Genomic DNA, 7333 nt, shown 5'->3' on the forward strand with positions numbered 1-7333 from the left:
AAGTTATGTCTTATAACATGTATGTATTAATGGCTAAGTTTTTGTGGTGGACTGAATAGGTTTGGCCCCCATAAATTCATGTGTTTTACTGTTTGGCCATAGGAAGTAGAACTATTAGGAACTGTGGCCTTGTAGGAGTAGATGTGGCTTTGTTGGAGGAAGTACATCACTGTGGGAGTAGGCTTTGAGGGCTGCAATGCTCATGTTCCACCTAGTTTGTGAATGCTAGTCCCCTCCTGGCTGCCTTCAGAGGGAAGTCTCCTCTTGGCTGTCTTTGGATCAAGATGTAGGACTCTCAGCTCCTCCAGCACCACATCTGCCTAGACTCAGCCCTGCTTTCCTTCATGTTGATAATGGACAAACTCTGAAATTGTAATTGTAACTCTCCAACTACATGTTTGCCTTTATAAGAGTTACCTTGGTCATGTTATCCTTTCACAACAATGAAACCATATGTGGTGGTTTGAATATCCTTGGCCCATGGGAAGTGGCTCTATTAGGAGGTGTGACCTTGTTGGAGGAAGTGTTGTGTGGGTGGTCTTTGAGACTCTTCCCAGTGTGGAAGAGTTAGTTTCTCCTGTCTGCAGTTAGATCAAGATGCAGCACTCTCAGCTTTTTCTCTAGCTCTATGTCTGCCTGCATGTTGCCATGCTTCCTGCCATGATGATAAAGGACTGAACATTTGAAACTGTAAGCTAGTCTCCATTGAATATTTGCCTTTATAAGAGTTGCCTTAGTCATGGTGTCTCTCCACAGCAATGGAAACCCTAACTGATATCCTAGCTAAGACAGTTTCATTTATAAACATCTAAAAATAGTGATATGAGGTATAATTGAAATCCATAAAGTTTATTTTTTTAAAAATTAGGCTTTATCTTTGATGAATCAGGACTTTTTAGTGGAACAGAACCAATTGAAGGAATATATATATATATATATATATATATATATATATATGTAAATATATATATTTACATACAGGATTAGATGGTTATTCTTACACAGGAGAAGCAGAGACTCTAATAACTACACAATCCATGAGACAGGTGTCTCAACTGTCCACGCTGTTGCTGATGGCCTGGAATGTTCCAGGAGAGCCCCTAGTGTTCAGTTCACATGGGAGAGCCAAAGAAACTGAGTTCTGATGTCAGTGAAGATGGAAACAGCAGAGGCAGCAGTTGCACAGGGTCCTCTATGGAATTACTTACCTAGATTCAGACATTTTTAGGACATTCTGACCATGGAGCAAGAGTGTATAACATTATTGCATGATCTGGCAACAGACCTAGTATTTTCCATACAACCCTGCTTATACAGATGTACAGAACTCAAGAGTTGTAAATGCTGCCATGTATATTTAAAGAAAAGCTTGTGAGACATCTATCTTCATCAAGAATATTGGGTTATAGTTTTTCTTTTTTATGATGTCTTTAGTTTTGGTATCAGTGCGAAATGGAAATAGAACCCTATGGATTTGGGGCAGGCCTGGTACTTGCTAGTATGTGCTTTTTTCATCTGGCCCCATGGAACTGCTCTCCTAGTTTTAGTTCAAACCTGATTTCTCTGTAAGCTTGTACCAAATAGCTCTCCAGTCATCTCAAAATATGGTTATCTCAAAGATTCTACTCTTAAGCTATATTTATCTTGGATAACCCAAACTAAGTCATTTATATTCTACCTATGGTACTGTTGCCTCTTTACACAAAATGACATCAAAAGCAAACATTTTAATACTCAACAATTAGCCGAGTATATGAGTAGAGTGAGATCTTTGACTTAATTAAATCCTTTACTTATATGGCTGTTTACAATGAAAGCCATAAATATTTGCTTCATATACACCAACAAAGAATATTGCTTGATATATATTTTTATGAATTTCTATGTATTTATGTGTATGTGTATTCATGTGCTTGTATACATATGTGTGCCTATGCATATATGTGTGGGCTCACATACACGTGTATGTGCATGTGTGAAGGGGCCAGAGGCTAACATCTGGTGTCTTATACAATTGCTTCTTCACTATTGTAGTGGCTATTCCTGGTTGTCAACTTGACTATATTTGAAATGAACTACAATCCAGAATTGGAAGGCTCACCAGTGAACCTAATCTGGAGACTGGGAGATAGAAGTTTCTGATCTGGATCTTGGTATGGAGATCTTGAGACACAGTGGTGGCACACACCTTTAATCTGGGCTACACCTTCTGCTGGGGACCATATAAGGACATTGGAAGAAGGGAGTCTGGCTCTCACTCTTTCGCCTTCTTGCCTTGTGGGACTCAGCAACTGCTAGATCCTTGGACTTCCATTCGCAGCTACTACTGAACCATTGTTGGGATTTGGACTGCAGACTGTAAGTCATCAATAAATTCCTTTACTATATAGAGACTATCTGTAAGTTCTGTGACTCTAGAGAACCCTGACTAATACAACTATGTTTTAAAAAATTAATTTATTATTATTATTATTATTATTATTATTTTGTTTATTCACTTTATATTCTCCTCCTGGCACCCCTCCCAAAATCTATCTCCTCATTCCTCCCTTCTCCTTTGAGCCAGTGTGTGAACCCTTGAGTATCCCCCGCCTTGGCACATCAAATCTTTGTGAAGCTATATGCATCCTCTCCCACTGAAGCCAGGCCAGGCACCCCAGCTAGAAGAACATATTCTATGTATAGGCAACAGCTTTTGGTATATCCCTGTTCCTGTTGTTTGGGATTCACATGAAGACCAAGATGCACTCCTGCTACATATATGTGGGAAAGCCTAGGTCCAGCCTATGTATGTTCTTCGGTTGGTATTTCAGTCTCTGAGAGACCCAAGGGTCAAGGTTAGTTGACTTGGTTGGCCTTCCAGTAGAGTTTCCATCTCCTTAGAGGCCGCAATCCTTTCTCCTGTTCATCCATAAAAGTCTCTATGCTCCATTCACTGTTTGGCTGTGAGAGTCTTCATCTATCTGAGTCAGCTGCTGGGTGGAGCCTCTCAGAGTCAGCCATGTTAGACTCCTGTCTGCAAACATAACAGAGTATCACTAAGAGTGTCAGGGATGGGTGCTTGCTCATGGGATGCATCTCAAGTTGGGCCAGTTGTTGGTCAGCCATTCCCTCAGTCTCTGCTCTATCTTCACATCCCTGAATTTCTCGTAGACAGAATAAATTTGGGGTTGAAAGTTTTGTGGGTCAGTTTGTGTCTCTATTGTTCCATTGGGGTTCCTGGCTAGTCACAGGATGTGGCCTCTTTAAGTTTCATACCCCAGTGCTGTGAGTCACAGCTAAGGACACCCCTTGATCTTTGTGTGCCCTCCTTATTCCAGGACTCTGTCTCATCCTGGAGATGACCTCCTCCCTCCCCTCCCCTGACAGCTGCAGATTTCCATTCATTGTCCTGGCCATCTGGCAATCCCTGCTGTCCCTGTCTTTATTATATTTTTAATATAAGGTCTCTCACAGAACCTGGGGCTTTCTTTTGGGATAGATGGGCTGGCCAGCAAACTACAGCTCCCCCATCCCTACTTCTCCTGTATTGCAATTATAAGTGTACAAAACTGAATTTATTTATTTTTTAAAACCTGGTGGTTGGGAATCTTTTTTTTCCACTGTTCAAGGTTTATTCGGTGTTTTCATTGTTATGACACTTGAGTGATTGTTTCCATCATCCATACACAGATCTTACACTTCACATAATATTGCAATGTATACTACAGACACATACAATAGATGTATCTTCACAACATTTGAGATTTCATTTTGTCCCAGGATACATAGGACAATGAAGAAGACATCATCATTGATTCTGTAGAGACCCCTAATCATGGTGGAAATGGGATGCACCCTCCTAAAGTTCTTCATTATGCTCTCATTCAAGTCTGCCATAGAGAGGCCAATTGCCCTGGATGTGTAACCTTTCAGCTTGATCACCTCACAGGCACTGTCCACCACCTGCTTGTGAACATCCTTCCACTGCTCCTTGTCTGCATCAGTGCGCAGTTCTGGGTTCAGAGACTTCAGGGAGATGCTGGCAACATTCACACCACTCCACACAGGCACACTGGAGTCGCCATGTTCTCCCAGGACCCAGCTGTGACAGCTCAGCAGGTGAACCCCCAGCCTTTTTTTCATCAGGTAAATCCATATTGCAACGACTTCCAATAACTTGGCTTTTGGGAAAGCCACTGATTTTCCAAGCCACATAGGTCAAGATATCCCCTGGATTTGAGAACTAAGTAGCTTGCAGTGTGGACTGTACTGTACAATGCTCGGAATTATGAACTTGAAGATGTTCACATTTCTCTGGACCAGAATGAGTCAGCTCTTTCCCTCTTGCTGGCAGGCCCCCACTGTGATGATAACCAGCTTGGAGTTTGCAGTCACTCAATAGCATTTGCTGGAGACAATTTTTGGTGTTTTAAGGAAGAGGTTGCCATGCTGGAGATCCATCATCTTGCCCTTTAGTTTGTCTTCTATGACATCAACAAGGGCAAGCACATCTGTCAAGACCTTTGTTAAGATACTGATGGCACAAGCCATGCCAATCCCACCAACCCCAACAACTGTAATCTTGTTCTGGGGGCCCTGTTCTTCCTTAAGAAGATTCACAATCAGCTGGTCCTTAAGGGTTGTAATCTTGGACTTTGAATCTTTTGAGGTAACTAGTGCTCGATGGGGGACAACGGGCTATCAGCAGCAGCAGCATAACCTGGGCTTGGCGACAACGACTGCAGCACCGGTTGTTGGGAATCTTAACTCAGTTCTTTATGCTTGCATGATAAATATTTTACCAATGAAGTCATCTCCTCATTCCCAATTTTTATCCTTTAATATGTTTTGGGTAAAAATATGTTTGAATAGTGTTCCCTAATAAAGATGATGTATGGATATTGTTAATCATTACTTCTATCCTATGTCCAGTTAACATTTCTTAATTTGAACCAGTAGCTGTTGGTCATACTCTCTTGCCCTTCTGTCTCATGAAAAGAGGGATGCTAAAGACACAGGCAACAGGCTTCAGAAAGAAGTATTCTGTTGCAAAGGTCTAGAGAATACAGTAATGAGACAGTAGGAATGAACTTCACTGATTACTGAATGATGTGGGCCTCCAACTTGACCTTCAAGTTATTCATGGTATTAAATGTGTATTCTTGTAATGCTTGCTAGATTTTCCAATGTAGCAATCACCATCTTACATTAGGTGAAGCACTTCCCTGGAAGACTTATACACTAATCCAGTTCAGGCTTGAAAACAATTTTTTTCCCAAGATTATCTGAAGAATCCTTTGTTTTCCCCTAATTTTCTATATCTCACACCACCCGTCACAATGCTTTAAAAATACGAATGTTAGTATTTACAGAACACGTACTACATGTTAGAAGCTGTATGTTCTACATGTATTTATTCACTTAGCTTCCATATTCCAAGGACAATTAGTCTCAATTTACAGAAAGAAGACAAAGCTATACAGAGCATAAATATCATTTCTTATTTCTAAGATGCATTGTCTTAGGGTTTCATTGATGTGAAGGGGCACCACGACCACAGCAACTCTTATAAATGAAAACATTTCATTGGGCTTGCTTACAGTTTCAGAGAATTAGTCCATTTATCATTGTAGGAAGCATGCACAGTGTATAGGCAGACATGGCACCAGAGAGGACTAGAGTTTTTCATCTTGATCCACACATATCAGGAGACTGTTTATCATGCTGGGTGTAGCTTGGGCATATATAGGACCTCAAATCCTGTTCCATATCATATTTAACAAGCCATGCTTTTATCTACAAACATTTTTCCTGTACAGTACAGACAGTTCAATCCTCTGCTTCTGAGGTAGTTAACCAACCCTTTAAAAAAGGTTCTGAAAAGAACCAGTATTTGGAATGCCTGGTTAACCGGCTCTGATGGTTACATGTGAAACTACATCTGAACACCAGTCAAAAGTGATTACTTGGCAGACACCTTTAAGCCCAGCACTCAGGAGGCAGAGGCAGGAGGATTTCTGAGTTTGAGGCCAGCCTAGTCTACAAAGTGAGTTCCAGGACAGCCAGGGCTATACAGAGAAACCTTGTCTCAAAAAAAAGTGGTTACTACAAAAAGATAGACAGTTATGATTAACATTGGTCATCAGAAATAAAAATTTAATGGTACCAATAATAACATTTAGCTGTATTAAATAAAATTTAAATGCACACATTCAAGAAACTATTTCAGAATACTACTGTTGAGAACCTTAATTCAAAAAAGGTGAGAAAATCTACTTAGAGCAGATATTTTAAAGAGAAGAACTTTATTCTTTATTAAGATACCATGCGAGAAGTTACAAAGGATTTTTGTTGGAACACTTTGGAAAGTAGAGTAGCTCTAGTTTACTACTTGCACTGCAGAGAAAATTGTTGAAGAAATTCATGTCAAAGTACAAGTATTAGTTCAATGTCCCATATTTGATTCCACCGTTTTCATAGGAAGAGCTTCTGCAATAGAATATGCTGCTATATGCCAAGTTATTTAAAGTTGCTTCACTTTCCTTCCCATTACTCAACTGCAAACTTCAGGTTAGCAAGTCAATCAGTCTTCATTGTAGCAGGTCAGGACTGACGTTGACCCCCTTTCCTCTTTATTCTTATTGTTTTTGGCCACCTCCTCTTGCACCATGAATGCCTCTTGCTGATCCAAAGACTGCCCTTTGTGAATAACTGGCTCTACAATGGGGAGGAGAAGCCCCATAACCTCTGGATGGAATAGCACCCCTTGTTTCTCTATGACCCCTTCCTGTAGCTCTAACTTGAAACTCTTCATAATCATAGTATAGCTCTTCATATCCACCTCGATAGTAATTCTAACCACATCCATAATGATCATAATAATTTTCATATCCATAATTACCTTGAGGCTGTCCATAGCCATCTCTACCTCCATGCTCTTGACCTCTTGTTGGGGAGAGATCATATGAGAGGATCCATAATAGTAGTAATTGTCATACATTTGATTCTTTGCTGCTTGCTTCTGAGCTTCTTTTCTTTTCTCTTCTGATATTGTAGCTCAGCAAAAACTAGTTCAATATATTTTTCTCTCCAAGTATTTAGCATTCATTCTTCCATAGTCTTGACAGTCACACTACAAAATTCACTGAAATCACAATCTTTAAGCTTCTTCACTTGTTCCAGTTTCCTAAACTAAATAAACAACTTTTGTAAAATTTCTTCTGTTACATTACTGGCAAGGTAGTATATAAACAGCACTTTTACCTTTGCCATAACTTCAGGATCAGGGTCTTCAAAAGAATCAGCCAATTCAACAGTCCCAACATTCCCCCAGACTTTGACTTTATCACTT

At 40.2% G+C, this 7333-nt stretch overlaps 2 pseudogenes; both read right to left on the reverse strand.

Annotated features, from left to right (window-relative positions):
• Window positions 1–3675: 3675 nt before the first annotated feature.
• On the reverse strand, window positions 3676–4796 carry LOC110329420 (annotated as a pseudogene).
• A 1776-nt stretch (window positions 4797–6572) lies between these two features.
• The window catches only part of LOC110329789, a 13696-nt pseudogene continuing 12935 nt past the window's right edge, over window positions 6573–7333 (reverse strand).

The sequence above is a fragment of the Mus pahari genome, chromosome 12 (assembly GCF_900095145.1).
Source record: "Mus pahari chromosome 12, PAHARI_EIJ_v1.1, whole genome shotgun sequence".
In the NCBI taxonomy this organism is placed as follows: Eukaryota; Metazoa; Chordata; class Mammalia; order Rodentia; family Muridae; genus Mus; species Mus pahari.